The sequence below is a fragment of the Camelus bactrianus genome, chromosome 3 (assembly GCF_048773025.1).
Source record: "Camelus bactrianus isolate YW-2024 breed Bactrian camel chromosome 3, ASM4877302v1, whole genome shotgun sequence".
Lineage (NCBI taxonomy): Eukaryota > Metazoa > Chordata > Mammalia > Artiodactyla > Camelidae > Camelus > Camelus bactrianus.
Genome location: NC_133541.1, coordinates 121,219,101 through 121,235,388, shown reverse-complemented (window position 1 = coordinate 121,235,388; position 16,288 = coordinate 121,219,101). Strand labels below are relative to the sequence as shown.

General features: G+C 44.0%; 1 protein-coding gene across 1 annotated transcript in view; it reads left to right on the top strand.

Annotated features, from left to right (window-relative positions):
* LOC141577129 (uncharacterized) overlaps positions 1-16,288 on the top strand; it is a 177,025-nt gene that overhangs the window by 16,817 nt on the left and 143,920 nt on the right. The window contains exons 15-17 of the mRNA XM_074361176.1: positions 4,588-4,747; positions 7,799-8,518; positions 14,619-15,099. The gene's annotated coding sequence lies outside the window, so the exon portion shown is untranslated. The remainder of the gene's footprint in view (positions 1-4,587; positions 4,748-7,798; positions 8,519-14,618; positions 15,100-16,288) is intronic.

Sequence of the window (16,288 nt, the reverse complement as noted above, 5' to 3'; positions counted from 1 at the left end):
ACCACATTCAAGAGAGTGAACATACCCATCACCCACAAAGCTTCTCTCCTGCCATTTGTTGTCCCTCCCTCCCTCCCCATCTCTTCCCCTGGAAACCATTGATCTGCTTTCCATCACAACATATTGGTCTGCATTTTCAAGATCCTTGTATGAATGGATTAATGCAGTATCTACTCTATGTTGTCTGACTTCTTTCATTCAGTGTAATTATTTTGAGAGTCATCTGTGTTGCTGTATTAATAGCTTATTTTTCTTATAGCAGAGTATTGTTTAGTGCTGAGTTTTTACTGAATAGTTTGTTGTGAGCAGTGTTTGGATAGACCATCATTTGTTTCTCCATTTACTTTTTGATGGATGCATGGGTTATTTACAACTTGAGCTATTATAAATAAAATTGCAGTGAATATTTGGTTACAAGTCTTTATATGGACATATGCTTTTCTTTTCTAAAGCACCAGATGAGGAATATCTGGGTTATATGGTAGATAGGTATTTACCTTTTTTAAAGAAACTGTAAAAGACTTTTCCAAAATGATTGCACTATTGTAAATTCCTTGTGGTGTGTATCAGCTCTGGTTGCTCTACTTCCTTACCAGCACTTTGTAAGGTCGGTCTTTCTAATCGTATTCATTCTTGTATGTATGTGTACTAGTATCTCACTTTGGTTTTTAAAAGCATTTCTCTGATGATTAATGGCATCTTTAATCAGCATCTTTTCATATGCTTATTATCCATCTGGATATCTTTACTGAAGTGTGTTTTCTGGCCTCATTCATTCATTCAGGTGTTTGCATTATTATTGAGTTTTGACACCTCTTTATTCTGGATCAGATACAAAGAGAGACCTTTATCAGATATATGATCTGCAAATAGCTTCTGTCTATGGCTTGTCTTTTCATTTGCTTAGCAGTGTTTAGAACAGCTTTGAAGAGTCTTCATTTTGATAAAGTTCACTCTATCAGTTTCTTTTTAAAATACATTATACTTTTGGTGTCATAGCAAAGAAATTTTTGCCAAACCCAAGGTCATAAAGCTTAAGCCTATGCTTTTTCTCCTAGCTGTTTTATAGTTTTAGATTTCCTATTAAGATCTATGATCCATTGTGACTTAATTTTTGTATATTTTGTGAGGTGTGGATCAAAGTTCATTTTTTTTTTTTTTGCATTTCACTGTCTAATTCTTCCAGCACTACTTGTTGAAAAGATCCTTCCTCCACTGCATCCTTTTTGAGAATCAATTGTCTATATAAGTGTTGGTTTAGTTCTGAACATTCTATTCTGCTCCATTATTCTATTTTCCTGTTTTACACCAACACCATACTTTCTGAATACTGTAGTTAAAAAAAAAAAAAAAAAAAAAAAAAAAAAAAAAAGGCTGAAAATCAGATAGTGAAAGTCTTCCAACTTTGTTTTCCTTGTTCAAAATTGTTTTGGATATTTGGGATCTTTGAATTTTTATATGAAATTTAGAATCAGTTTTAAAATTCCTTACATCCTGTTCTGCCAAAATTCCACCCATGTCTTTGGCCATCTCCAAAGCCACATTTTCTGAAGAAGTCTCTCTAGATCCCAGGTGAAAGGAATTTCTGTTTCATCTGTGCTCCAATCACATTTGATAATATTTGATTACATTTATTCATATTTGGCTGGATGTACTTTGTGATCTTTCCTGCCATATAGTAAATCTCTCAAGATTTGGAATCTTGACTTGGTTCCCTCTGTCTGCTGAGAAAACTAGTTCTATGCTTTGCAGGAGTGAGCCCTGCAGTAAGAGGTATCTGCAGCACACATCTAGCTCACTGCTTGCATATCGTCAAGGAATCCTGCAGATTTAGAATTGTTTATTGATTGTTTTCTCCAAGATGTCTCAGCCTTTTTTATTTCTATTGCTACTGCTGCAGTTTCAAAGGAAAATGGGCTAATTATTTTCCAAATAACAAAACATACTGTAATTGAGCTGTGACGCAAATTATGTGCTGCTCTTTCTTAACAACCTGCTTAGTGTTCACAGGTACCTTCACTCATGGAACTTTTGGGAGAATGTCATATCCTCAGAGATAGCAATGCTGTCTTTGGCAACCTGAGCGGTAGTATCTGAACTCACTCCTGCTGTTTTTCCAGTGCCCCCTCTAGCCCTCCTCCAGCCCTCCATGGGGGGCCTGCAGTTCTTCCCTCGAAAATCCTGTTGCTTCTCAGGAAGAATTCCCTATGAAACATATTCATGTCCTTCTTGTGGGGACATTCAGTCCAGAGACCTGACAGCAGGGGAAAATGTTTAGACTGCTTTTGGTAGAACGTAAATTCTTCCATACTTGTTAGAAGCAAATCCAATGAGGAAACTGTGTTGGCATCTAACAAATCAGGATAAATGTCTGATGAGGAAGATCAGCTTCCCCATCCCACTCAAGTGTCATGTTGATGTGACGCTCACCTTGGCTAACATTTTCTCCTGTGAGCAACGTGAAGTTCAAGACGTTATGAATGGCTTTTTGTTTTTCTTCCTTAGTCTTTCCACATTCACTGTGTCTTATGAGATTATATGAATCCTGCTTATTTTCAGCCCAGCACTAAGCTTTTTAAAAGGATCACGTGTTTAAAAGGCTAGTGGACAATTTGTTAGAAGATTGAAATCCTTAGACTTTGGTCCTAGAGTTGAATCTTGGTTACTGGTGAATGAGAATTCCCGTTAAAATTTTAAATTCAGTGATATAAAGTTTTAAAAATAGTTAAATATTAGTCAATTTCATTAAACACTATAGCAGTTATTTACTTTTAAGCCTGTCTCTGGGGCAATTTTGCAATGATTCCCTCCCTTTATTGATTCCCTCTTTATCAGAATCCTTGAGAGGTCCCTGTCATCATTGTCAGTATCATCATCATCATCACCACCATCATGGAACTGATTCCTCTGGGAGATTCTAGGAAAATAAAGAGCTGGACGGGGTTATGTGCAGGTCAGTGTGTGCATATACAGTAAGAACAGTTGTCAGACATTAGATTCAAAACACCCATTCCATTTAGAGAAGAATGTGGTCATGAAATCCTGATGTGCTGAATGAAGGAAGCGATGGGAACAGGGTAGTCAATGGAAAGGAGGAGGAAGTGAGCGAAGCGGGGAGCATAGGTACTTGGTTAGGTGATCAGCACATTGGTGAGAATGAGGGGAGTGTGATGGCAGAATCATGTCCCTCCCCGGCCACAGGGTAGCCACCTGTGACATGTTACTGTACATGGCAAAATGCATGACAGATATTTTAGGACAAAAATCTTAGAGGATTTCTGTCTTCTAAATTGTCTATCAGTTAGCATTTTAAACCCATGATACATTATTAAAGATTAGTGCAGGGGGACAAATAAAAAGGATTCATATAATCTCACCAGACATACTGAATGTAGAAAGGCTAAGGAAGAAAAACAAAAAGTCATTCATATGTGCCTTGAACCATAAAATGCCCATTAGAGGAAATGTTACACAAGGTGAGTGTCACAGCCACATCCATAATGCCTGAATGGGATGGGACAAGGGGATCCTGAGATGAGACAATAGGGTGAGTAGCCTGGATTGTCCAGGTGGGCCGAATGTAATCACAGGGGTCCTTGAAATGGAGGACATTTCCCAGCTGAGTTTAAATTCAGAGGGAGGTGTAGCCATAGAGCAATGTTCAGAAAGGCTGCTGACCATGAAAATGGAGGAAGTCGTGGGGCACAAGCTAAGGAAGTTGGGTGACCTCTGGAAACTGGAAAAAAAAACAACAACAAGGAAACATCCTCTTCTAGACCCTCTAGAAGGAAGGAACCCTGCTGCTATCTTGAATTTAGCCCAATGAGAAATGTGTTGGATCTCTGACCTCCACAGCCATAAGCTGATAAATCTGTGCTGGTTTAAGCTCTTAAGCTTATGGAAATTTCTTACATTGGTAAGAGGAAAATAACATAGTGAGCCGTAGTGTAACGGATTAAAGGTATAGGATGGGGTGTGGAGAGGATTCTGACATTTACAACTAAAAAACAACCAGGTGAAGTGGGAAGGTGTTTTAAGGAAGACCTACCTGGCAGGGCTGTTAAGCAGACTGGAGCGAGGGGAGCATTGGAGTTAGAGGAATCAATTAAATCTCTACCAGAAAAATAAGGAATAAAATGTAACAGGGCTTCCGTGATAGTGGATGTAGGAATGGAAATGGGCAGAGAGACATAAATATTACTTTGAAATTAGCTACAGGTTTGATGACTGCATGTTGGGGAGACTTAGCCGATGTGTGGACTGAATGTTTGCATCCCCTCAAAATCCATATGTCGAAACCTCATCTCCCAGGGTGATGTTATTGGGAGGCGGGGCCTTTGGGAGTTGATTAGTAGGATAAAATGAGGTCATGAGAGTAGAGCCCTCATGAATGGGATTAGTGTTCTTATACAAGCCCCCAGAGTGCTTGCTTCTCTCTGCTCTCTGGGATATGAAGATATTGGGAAGACAGCCATCTTCGAGCTGGCAATCCTCTCAAGGATACATTGACCTTGAAAGTCTCAGCCTCCAAACCATAAGGAATATGCTGGTTGTTTAAGCCACCCGACCCACGGTAATTTGTTACAGCATCCCAGACTGACGAAGACAGTGGAGAATGCCTCTGAGTTTGGCACTGATTGCCTGGAGAATGCTGAAACCCAGGGAAGTGGGCAGCACAGACGTTTACTCATTTAATCCTGCCAACACAGTAGGAGATAGAGTCTACATATTCCTCGCTACTTAAAAGGTAAGGAAAAAGAGGCACAAATAATAACAACGACAACAAAAACAACAATAATTTGTCCAAGATTCACACAGAACCCCCTGGAGGCAGAGTGAGAATTTATACTCAGGCAGGCTGGCCCCAGAGCCCCTGCTCATAACTAATAAGTCAGATCACCTTGCTTATGTGGATCAGTTTTTTTCAACTGTGATATGAGGGTACTGTGTCCAGTAACTTATAATTTCAAAATACTTCACTGTAACGGAATCATTAGTCACAGGCCTTACAAACCACAGAAACCTACACATACAAAAATAACTCGTTAGGTCAAGATAACCAATAACGTTTTTAAATATTACACCTGCTGGGCCTTTGCAATAAAATGTCTTTTTATAATTCTGTCTGGCTACAGAATAACTTCATACTCCTGCATGCTGCTGGTGGCTCCCATGTTGGACAGCACGGGCCTAGAAATTTTAAATTACTTGCCCAGGCTCGCCCAGGAAGCTCTTGGTGGGATCCGAGCTACAGTCTGGGACTTTTCCTTCCTATCCAACAAGTCCCTCATGGAAGTTTAGAAGCTTCTCCTTTGGTGCCCAGCTGTCTATCCGTACTTATAACATCTTGTCAGGTGTTCCAGCCTGCTCCTGAACATCAGCCAGAACCCACTTCTGCTCTATTTTGTCCAGGTAATACCTTCTAGCAACTTCCATTGCCTTCTTGGCATCAGTTCTTACCTGGAAGGGTAGTGGCTAGAGGTGGAAATGTGTCCACATGACAGGTTTTTCATAAACATAGCAGGAGTGGTCAAGAGAATAAAACTTCAGGAAGATGAGTAGAAACAGGTCATTTAATATACCAAATGGGTACATTCATTGTCTGTGTTTCAGAGTCCAGGCTTGTTCTGCTCGTGCATTACAGGCCAATAAATCAGGAGACCAGGTTTTGGGGCAAGAAATAGCGACTTTAATTTGGAAAGCCAGCTGAGAAATGGTAGAATAATGTCCTGGGGAACCATCACCCCAAGTCAGATTTCAGGCTCTTCTTATATTAAAAATGGGAAGTGGGAATGCTTGGTTGTTGCAAACTTGGTGTATGAATTCTTTGTTGTTAGAATCCTTTGTTCTTGCAGCTCTTCACCTGGGTCACATCCGTGTAAATCTCCAGCAAACAAATGTTGTTTTCTATTCTGTAACTTGTTATCTTTATGTGAATAGAAAAGTGTTAATATCCTTCAAAGTCAGAGCCTTGAGAATAGGTTCTCCTGTATATTTCAGGCTCTAGGCAACATTGTTTTACAAAAGGTGCAGAACCAACAAGACTAAGCCTAGGAAACAGGGCACAGGGTTAAAGTCAAAGGAACAGATCTAATATGGAGTCAGATTGTTTTTTCCTATTTCAGTAGTGCCATGGAGAAGGCAGTTTGGGCCGCTTTTCATAGGGTCCTGGAGGCTTTCTCTCTCAGCCTCTGTGTGCCTCTGTTGAAAAACCTTCAAAGCTATCTGGCCTGCTGGTAAACCACTCCGCCTATTTTGCCCTGAAGATGTGTTCTGTTTATAACTGATCTCTACTCCTTGGAAAACAACTCAATAAAAACTCAGTTGGTTTTCCACCAGCCATGGGCAGGGGTGAGGAATAGCACTAAATTATTTTATAAAAAAAAATAAAAGAAGTCTTAAAATAGCACTGGGCCCATAGGAGAGAGTCAATAAATGCTTCCTGGCTTAAATCAAAATTGATGGCTCAGTGATTCCATGGCTGCTGTATTTGCTGAGCTTGCTAATCCTTTGCTCCATTACACATTTTTTTAACTGAAAAAGAAATACTTGCATGTGGTTAAAAAAATTCAAACAGAGCACAAAATTACACAAGTGAAAGAAGTTTTCCCTCATCCTCTCTTCTTTCAGCCCTCCCTGTGGATGCCACTGTTTACAATCCTTTGTGTGTTTTCCAGATATGCCATGCACATTCCGACCTATGTATGTAAATTCCTTTAAAGTATTACTTATTTTTAACTTAAAGGGATTTAAATCCTCAAGTGTCTTCTGCCCTGGTAATAGAAAAGAACAAATCTGACTCCATATTTGATCTGTTCCTTTGACTTTAACACTGTGCTCTGTCTCCTAGGCTTCATCTTGCTTGTAAAACAATGTTGCCTAGAGCCTAAAATATACAGGAGAGCCTATTTTGAAGGCTCTGACCTTTAAGGATATTTAACACTTTTCCATTCATATAAAGATAACAATTTACATAATAGAAAATAAAGTTTGTTTTGTTGGAGGTTTACAGGGATCTGACCCAGGCAGATAGCTGCAAGAACAAAGGATTCTAACAACAAAGAATTCCTACATCAAGAAGATTGCAAAAACCAAGCTCGTAGGAAAGAAGCCTGAATTCTGACTTGGGGAGATGGTTTTCCAGGACATTAGTTTGCCATCTAGGTCTACAGAAAGTTGCTATTCCATGCCCCAACACCTGGTCTCCCAACTTACTGGCCTGTCCTGCACTAAGGAGAATGAATTTGGACTCAGTAACACTCCTATCTTCCTAGCAAGCTGGGCACTGGAATTGAGGACAGCTATCCCACACCCAGGGACATACTGTGAGCCCTTGATGGTTCCCCGATGGTGGGTTGTGGTTTACCCAGGAAGGATGGGGACTATGCACCAACACTCAGGCAGTATGCTCCTTCTGGGATCTGACCTCGTACCTCCCGCTCCCCGACAGCACAACACCTGGGAGAGTGGAGGTAAGGCAGAGATCTTGCCTGCCTGTGTCCCAGCATGTAAAAGGGGAATAGGTACTCTTTCCAAGGTAGTTCTGAGCGACAACACCTGTGGGTGCTTGGTTCCCAGAGCAAAAGGAAACCCAGCTCCACTTTGGGGCAACGGGTGTGATCCCCATAGGGGTCCTGCAGAGGCCTTGGGTGGAGGGATGGACCATGGAGGTAAAATATGAGCTGCGGGCCTTGAAGGTTTAGAGAAGTGTGCAGAGGCAGGACTGCTGCCTCCTTCAGGATGCCCCCAGAGTTAAAACTATTTCTCTCCATCTCTGCTACTCTCCTCCACCCTCCAGATCCCTGCCTTCTCTCTGCTCCTCCTGTCCATGTCTCTCCCTCCACTTTTCCCCTTCTCCCATCCTCCTCCCATCTTCTCCGTCCCTCGCTTCCCCACCTTCTCTCACAGAACCCAGAGAGGATCGCTGGCCCTCCTGCGCATGCGCAGTCGGTGCCAGCTGGAACGAGTGTTGGAAGCTCCAGCTCCGAGCAGGGGATCGGCCCCAAATTCTGCTCAGCTCTTTCGCCTGGTAGGACTTTTGCTCCTGCCCCGGCGCCCCGGCCACAGCTGTCCAGGGCCAGGTGTGCACCTGCCGCTTCTCGCCCCAGCCGGGCTCCCCTGAGTCCGCGTCTGGAGTCCCTTTCCCCTCTCCCGCCCGAGAGTCCTCTCCTCCCGGGCTGCCTCTCCTCGGCCGCCGGCCCGTCCCCGCCCCTGGGCGGGCTGTGTCCCGGGCGGGCGGGGTCTGCGGACCCGGATGGGGGCTGGCGGCTGGGGCTGGGGCTGGCCTCCGAGCGGGGCTACAGCCCGCGTCCCCCCCCCCGGCTTTCCCTGCCCCGCGACCCCTGGGCTGCCCTCGTCTCCCTTCCCCTCTCCCTGGGGGCCATCTCAGTGGTGTGGGCGCTGCTCCCCGGGCTGAGAGCCTCAGGCTGTGAACCCCAGCTTCTCCTGGTGGAGTCGGGAAAAGGGAGCGTCAGTGCTGAGCGAGCTTCCGTCTCCTCCCTCAGTGTTTCTGCCCCAGGTAAGTACCTTGAACACTTTCACGTGTTATGATGGCGGTGCTTGATGATGTCACTGTTTTTATAGTGATAGGGATTACAGTGTTGAAAGCAAGGCTTGATTCAGTTAAAAATGAGCTGAAGGCATGAGGCTGTGACACCCTCCATCTTTCCCTCTCCCAGGGTGAAACGTGTGACCGTCGATCTTAAAAAGATAGTTACATTCCCTAACTAGTCCAGCCCAGCTAGGGTGTGTTAACAGGAACAGCACCACCAGAGGCGTTGGAGACTCAGGGACATTGCAGTCCTAAAGAGCTCCTGGCAAAATTTGGTTTGTTTTGGTTTTTTGGTTCTTCTTAAATTGTGGGGCAGACTAGTTGTATAGAGGGAAAAATAATTGTCAAGAAATATTTTTTCATTTAAAGTCTTTATTGTGATATTGTTCACACACCATGAAGTCCACCCACTTAAATGCTACAATTCAGCAGCTTTAGCATATTCACAGTGGTGCAACCATTAATATTCTAGAACGTTTTCATCACTTCAGAAAGACCAGTGGAAATGTTTGACCTATCCACCACCTTCCCAGTGCTGGTTCTAAAGAAGATTCTTGGTTGTTCCTGACCATAAATTATCTTGTTACCCATAAAAAATCTGGTAGGAAATCTAAACAGAATTGTATTGAATCAGTCTATCAAAGCAAGAAGAATTAATGTCTTTATGGCATAAATTTCTTCTAACCATGAAAATATCTCGGACCCTATATTTTCATATTTCCAGAGCCTGGCCCATGGGAAGTCTTCATTAATTGTTGGGTTTGTGAATGATGAGATTCCATACATCGTTAGTTGCAAACTGAAGCCTTTCACAGAAGAGAAAATAAAATCACTGAAGCCAAGTGACTCTCTGGTGGTCAGAAAGAGTGACAGCCAGTGCTGGAGTGATCCAGTGGACTTGGTGTTTTTAATCAGAATTCTCCAGCACATACAGCTGAGGGGATCAGAGTATTCTTTTATTTTTTCTAAATGGCGTTGCTTTTATTTTTACTTATTTTTTAAAATTATTTTTTATTGAAGTGTAGTCAATTTAGAATGTTATTTTCAGATGTACAGGAGAGATTCAGTTATAAACATATGCATATGTATCTATATATCTTTTAGATTGTTTTTAGTACAACTCATTACAAGAAATTGTATATAGTTCCCTGTGCTATATAGTAGGTCCTTGTCATTTATTTTATATTTATTAACGTGTATCTGTTAATCCCCCTTTTCCTGCCTGCTAACCACAGTTTGCTTTCTATGTAAATGAGTCTATTTCTAGCAGCACCGTTTTTGCTAGTAATATATGCTGGTTGGCTGCTTTCAGTTTCAGTAATTCCACCTTATCTGTGGGCATTTTCCTTCTGGTGGGCCTGTGTGTGGTTTGCTCACGTGATATAAGAGTTGTGTATTTGGGAGAACCCCAGGCCTCGTGTAGTTCCTGGTACAGAGTGCCCACTGAGCTGATGCTTGAACTGGGAAAAAAAACAAAGTAAATGTTGGAATTTCCACTATGGTTGAGACTTCCAGGTTTCTATAACCTGTTTATCCCACATTAATGTTGGCTGCACCCATTCTGGGTAATTTGGTGGAACTTCATTGTATGGTGGTGTAGAGACGGGGCCTTGTATGCTTCTTCTCTTTCCGTTTTCTAAGACTCATTCTCCTGGGCCTTCCAGATCCTCCCCCAGAAGTGCCCAAGGCTGGCTTGGTGCTGCGCTGAGGCAATATTTGTTAATAAGGCCCTTTCCTCATCTCTTCTGAGCCTCCCTTTCCTTCTCTGCACAATGAAGACTTAGACTAGAAAAGTGCTTTTCAGTTTCTTTTAAGCCATGTTTCCTTTGAGAAACAGAAAACACAAATCTCTCCTCCCATTCAACATATAGATTTTGACACATCCAAAATGTGACATAGCTCTTTGTGGAAAATTGAAGTTATTGTGATTCCAGGTGGCACAGAAAAGACTCTTCAGAGATTTATTGCAGGGAGAGGGCAGGAAAGGGGCAGTATATCGCACTTTCTAGTGTGAGCACTGGAACAGCGGCTTGGGTTAAATACGGTGTCCGACGTGGCCTCTCTCAAATCTTTTTTTTTTTTTTTTTGCCTCTCTCTAATCTTGCACAATGTGATAAACCTCTCTCCCTCAGTTTCTTAATGCATCAAGTTGGGGTGATAATAATTTAAGTGTTTTGTGAAACATTATACACATAAGACATTTGTTTCTCGGTAGAAACAAAACCTGCGAGGAAATAAGGGATTTCTTTAAAAAAAAAAAAAATCTTGTCCACAGCACTCTGTCAGTTTCTATTTTGAAGTTCCTTGAGGGTGAGTGTTGGGTCTAAAGTCCATCGTGGGACAGGTGGCCCATGGGTCTGTGTGCCGCAGATTGCCCCCTCCTACCCAGTCCTCTTCCTCTCAGTCCAGGATGAAGTTCCCTAGTAGATTTACACAGAGATCTTGTGGAAATGGCTTTTCATTTTATTGTTTCACGAAGAAGGGCTGCCATCATGATCTCTGTAGTCAGGTTTTGGTGGCCTGAAGGCTATGAAATTACGTTTTTCTATTTAATATAAAGAAAAAAATTACAAGTACAAAATTAGTCCTACGGTGGTGGCAGGGGCTCTTGAAAGTGGGGACCATTAGCTTTGTTAGTTTCAGGTGCAGGGGCCTCTGGCCATGAGGACACATCATCGTGCTCTGAAGTTGGAGGGACCAGTGGGCTCAGTGGGAATGTTTACTGAGTGTATCTCATGGGCTGGGCATTGACCTATTTGTACTGTGTGTTCCTTATTTGAGACAGTGAGCTCGTTTAACCTCAATAGCCTCTTTAATAAATTAGACTTTTTAATTTTGAGATATAATGTAGATTCCCATATAGTTGTAAGAGATAATATGGAGAGGGCCTACGGACTTTTTGCCCAAATTTCTTTAAAGGTTCCATCTTGCAAAGTTGGGATACAATTCAGTAATGACTCACTAACCCTTTGAGGTTTGTGTTATTGCCCTCATTTCTATTCATGATTAAACTGGGGTTAAGAGGAGCACACAGGCCTGCCCAGGTCACCCATGGTTAGTGTAGAGTCGGGTGAAACGTGGGCTTGGAATTTCCAGGCAGTACCAACATGATGCTCTGTGGCAGGGAGCAGCATTCATTTTGCTTGTTTATTCATTCATTGAACAAGCTTTTATTGAGTAAACTCTGTTGGTCAGATGCTATCATAGGTTTATCTGATTCTTCAGTAGTATGGAGAATCCGGTAATATTTCCTTCTTTTTTTAATCTGAGAAAATTAGCTCTGAGAGGTTATAAACCCCCCAAAGGAAATATAGCTCATAAATGAGGGATAGTGAATTTGTACATTTCCTTATTTTTATGCAGGTGGTACCCTAGGCATTTTACATTTGTAAAGTTCCATAATCCAGATATATTCTTGTAAGGCAAGGATTTTTTTTTTTAATTGAAGTATACTCATGTTTACAACGTTGTGTCAATTGCAAGGTGTTTATTTTTTCTTGAATTTGGAATTCAAAAAATATTTTTGAGGGGGGTAAATAGGTTAATTTATTTGTTTCATTTTTTTTAAATGAGGTAATGAGGATTCAACCCAGGACCTCATACATGCTAAGCATGTGCTCTACCACTGTACTGTACTCTCTTCCCCAAAGCAAGTTTTCTTATCAAGTATTCTGCAGCTTAGGAGTTCAAATAAATTGGAGTTGAAATCCAGGTCTTTTGATCCTACTGTGTTTCTTTGCATTATATCCTGCTGAGGGGTGTGGAAGCAGTTCCTTTATTCATTCCTTTATTCAGCAGTTTTGAGCATTGACTTTGCATCAGTGCCTGGCTAGGTGCTTGGAAACAGAAAACAAGAAATGACCCTTTTCTGCAGAGGGCGGAAGCCTAGAGCAAAAGCTGTGTAATGTGATCCGAGCTGCGGTAGCCATGTGCAGACGCTGAGGACAAACTGTACCCACGGCTTTGCTTGGGCTTCCCCTGCCTTCTGACTGGTACACACCAGGTCACCGCAACCCAGTGAGGCCCGCAGCCCACAGCACAGTATGTACCTCGGTCTCCTCTTCCCTCTCGTCAGGGCCTGCAACATGAACATCCCTGACTACGTGCAGTGTGCTTAGGACCACCAGACTCTCCCCGTGGTGGTCCAACCCGTGGGGATCATCTCAGAGGAGAATTTCTTTTGCATCTATAAGCGAATCTCCTTGGTGAGGCAGAACATCCATTGCGGCTCGCAGTGGGCACTCTGTATCCACTACAGTCAACACTATGCGCCCGAGAATGGGTGGAGCGACTTCCAGACCCACCGCAAGGTCGTGGGCCTTGTCACCATTACCGACTGCCTCTTGGCCAAGACCTTCGAGAAGCTCCACGTGCAGAGGAGCTGTATGGCACCACGCTCTGTGACTCTCGGCTCTTTGTCTTTGTGCTGCATGGGGAGGTGGCCGAGCAGCCGCGCACCGATGTGGCCTTCAATTTACGAGGACTGCAGGGTGGTGGAGTAGAGGATCGAGGACTTCACTGAGTCTCTCTTCATCATGCTCAAGTACAAGTGGCTGCACTGTGCATCCGACAAGACTGGGGATAAGATCCTCCTTCTCTACATCCTGTTTGAGAAGGAGGACTTTGTGGGATTGGACACAGAGAGCAGGAAATTCTACCTGGATGCCCGGACACCCTGGCTTTGTGAAGGGTTGCTTCCCTACATCCAGAAAGGGATCAGCAAGGAGGAGGGCTGTCTTGTAGCCAAGGCGTGAGGGAGGTGAAACCCGCCGGTTTTCAGACGTTTAAAAGTGAATCCGCCTTTGTTTCAGAGAGATTCTTTTAGGGTTATTATGGACACTTACTCCCGCTTTTCAGCCAATTCCCCTGGTGTGACCCCTGGAGTTGCTGTCCAATAGAGTAGCCAAAGCCACTGATGCTAGGAGAGCTGGGGAGGAGGCTGCTCTGAGCTAAGATGTGCTGTAGGTCAAATGCACATCAGACGCTGAGACTTGTCTAGGAAAAAGAATGTAAACTACCTTGTTTCTTTCTTTATTGATTACATGTCAAAATGATAGTATTTTACATACTGTAGAATAAGTAAGATATGTTCTTAAAATCAGTTTCTAGGGTTTTTTTGGGGGGGTTACATTTTTAAATGTGGCAACTGGGAAACTTTGTTTACATGGCTGTCATTTCAATCCTGTTGGACAGCATGTCCTGGGACAGTCTCATTCCTTTGCTTATAGATGTCATGCTGAATCCTGAGACGCAGAATGAGGTGCTGGTTGAGCTGGGGGTGGAGCCAGTGTCTCCTGCCTCTCAGGTCCAGCACCTGCTCGGCTCAGGCACTCTCTCCCTGCCTGACAAACACCATGCTAATTTAGGACAACAGAAACACTGCCAGGGGCTTCCAAATTAGCTCCTTACGCAGGGAAAGGCGTGTCACGGATCATGGGGCACAGCAGGGAAAGATTCGTCCTCACTTTGTCCCTGTGATTAGGTCAATGGACCCACTTTGCCTTGGAATTGCAGACGAGCTCTTCTGGGCTGCCTACCCCCCACATTCTGCTCTGTTTCCCTGTGTATCTATCGAGATGTCCCTCGGGCAGAAGAAGGTGAGATGCCTTTGCCGAGAGGTGGTCCCCCTTTGCTGGGGAGATTGTGGGAATCTGTGCCCCCCCCGACCTACGGCCTCGGGCCTTGGGTCTGGAGAGGGCTCATGGCTGTCCCACTGTTACGGTCGGAGAGCCTGGCACGTGCTGCCGGGCCTGATGTGGAGGAGGTTTCTGCGATTCTCTGTGAGTCTAAAATCAGATTCTACTTTCTGGTTGTTGGTAAGTTGGAGGAGAAGATGCCAGAGAATTGATAAAAAGAAAGTCCAGACCAGTCCTGTGAGTGACAGGCACAGGGGACCCGAGTCCCACCTGCTTTTGTTGCCTGGCGGGCTCTGGATGAATTTTCACTTCCTCCCCGGACATACCTCTATATCTTAAGGAAGGGGCGAGGCATGTCGTGGCCATGACCTGTACTTGTCCTCACAGGGCCCCGTGAACTACATGGCTTTCTCCCCTTCTGTTTCTTGTAGATGAGCTGGCAGATGTTGTGGCCTGGGCAAAGCTGAGGACACAGATGTCATCACCGTGCCACTCCCAGGCTGGCTCCATTCCCGTCACCTGTCACCTCCTGCTGAGTCCCCAGTCGTCAGTTAATGTCGGTACATCGGTGCAACGTAAGCAGGGACCAACATCTCCCCCTGGACAAAATGGTTGGTGAGCAGTGGAAGCCTGGAGCCCTGCCCCAGCCCCCAGGCCAGTGCCTCCTCTTTTGTCACAGGAGGCATTGGTGACATGTTTGCTCAGCAACTGCTTGGCTCTGAGTCTGCAGACCCACCAGAGAATGCCAGCTTGTTTTTGCATTTTGAAGTCTGTCCTTGGGATTTGGCGGAGTAGATGGTTGTGTGCTTAGCCCATAGTGCTTGACACTGTCACCATTGTTTACCCAGAACCTTGTGTACAAGGCATGGCTCCCGGCATCAAAATACAGCAGCGCATTAAACCTCCCTCCTGGTGAGTCTGTCTGTATTGGTACCGTAAGGGCTCAGCCAGCATCTGAACGTTAGTGAGATAACGCGGCCTGTGATCTCGGGTCAAGTAATTTCTCCTCCAGTCACTTTTACTCCATTGTTGCTTTTACTATTACACAGTCATTACTTTTTTAAACAATGCTTTGTTGCAGGAACAGATCCTAATTCTCTCCTGTTACTCTTGGTGGGAGTGAGTAAAATTGTCCAGCTTGCAATGCGACCATATTTTGGAGCTCAAAAGCTGTTTACACGCATCTAGGTGAAGTTTAGGTTTGGGGCGCTGACCACGTTGGGGTCCCCCGGCAGCGCCGCTCGCCTCAGGCCCCTGCCTTCCCTGGAACAATAGGTGAGGGTGGGTCTCACCGTCCCCTCATCCCTGTCCTCAACAATCTCACGTAAATTCTTGTAATTGCTCTCAGTTATTTTTGTTCTCATGTGTTTCTAATTTTCGCTGTTCCTCTTTTCCTTTTTCTATTTCCCTTTCTATCTTGTACCGCCCTGTGAGCATGTTGTTGCGTCTGAAAAGTGGACTGTGCACACCCTGCATTGGAAATAGCCAGATTGTCCTCCGTGCTGTCCCCATCGTTTTAAAAAACAAAAACCTTAACAGTTGTCTTGATCCATATATTATCCTTGTCATCTTTTTATTTTCTAGATTTTGGAATTTTTGCTTTGTTAGCACATCACCCACTGGTGTTTGATACCTGTTAAAATCCTTGCTTTGAGGAACCAGTTTGGTCCTCCTTATGTTTGGTGACAAATGCGCCTTTATTAAATTTGTTTGATTGTTTTGAAGAAGTGAGATTTGAATTGATTTAGGCGGCTGCTGAGGGATTTTTTTCATGGAGTATTTAAACTTGGAAATTCAAAATCTGCAGCATCTTCCTTGATTCTGGCTTTCACACAAACGTGCTTGGCACGTGGTTCCGGGCTGTCGCTGTGTGACGTGCGTGACGGAGCTTCCTGGCCGGTGGTCACTGGTGAGAAAGTGGCAGGCTCGGAGATGAGAAGCTGCAGGGGATGCTGTTGGAGGAAGCAGTCACCGTTTTTTGGTTTTTTGTTTTTTGTTTTTGCATTCAACTTCCCCATGCCATTTACTTTACTTTGCCTTCATAGAGAGGCAGGAGCGGGTCTAAACTCCATGCCACTCTTATTTTCCCTTTACGAGGCTG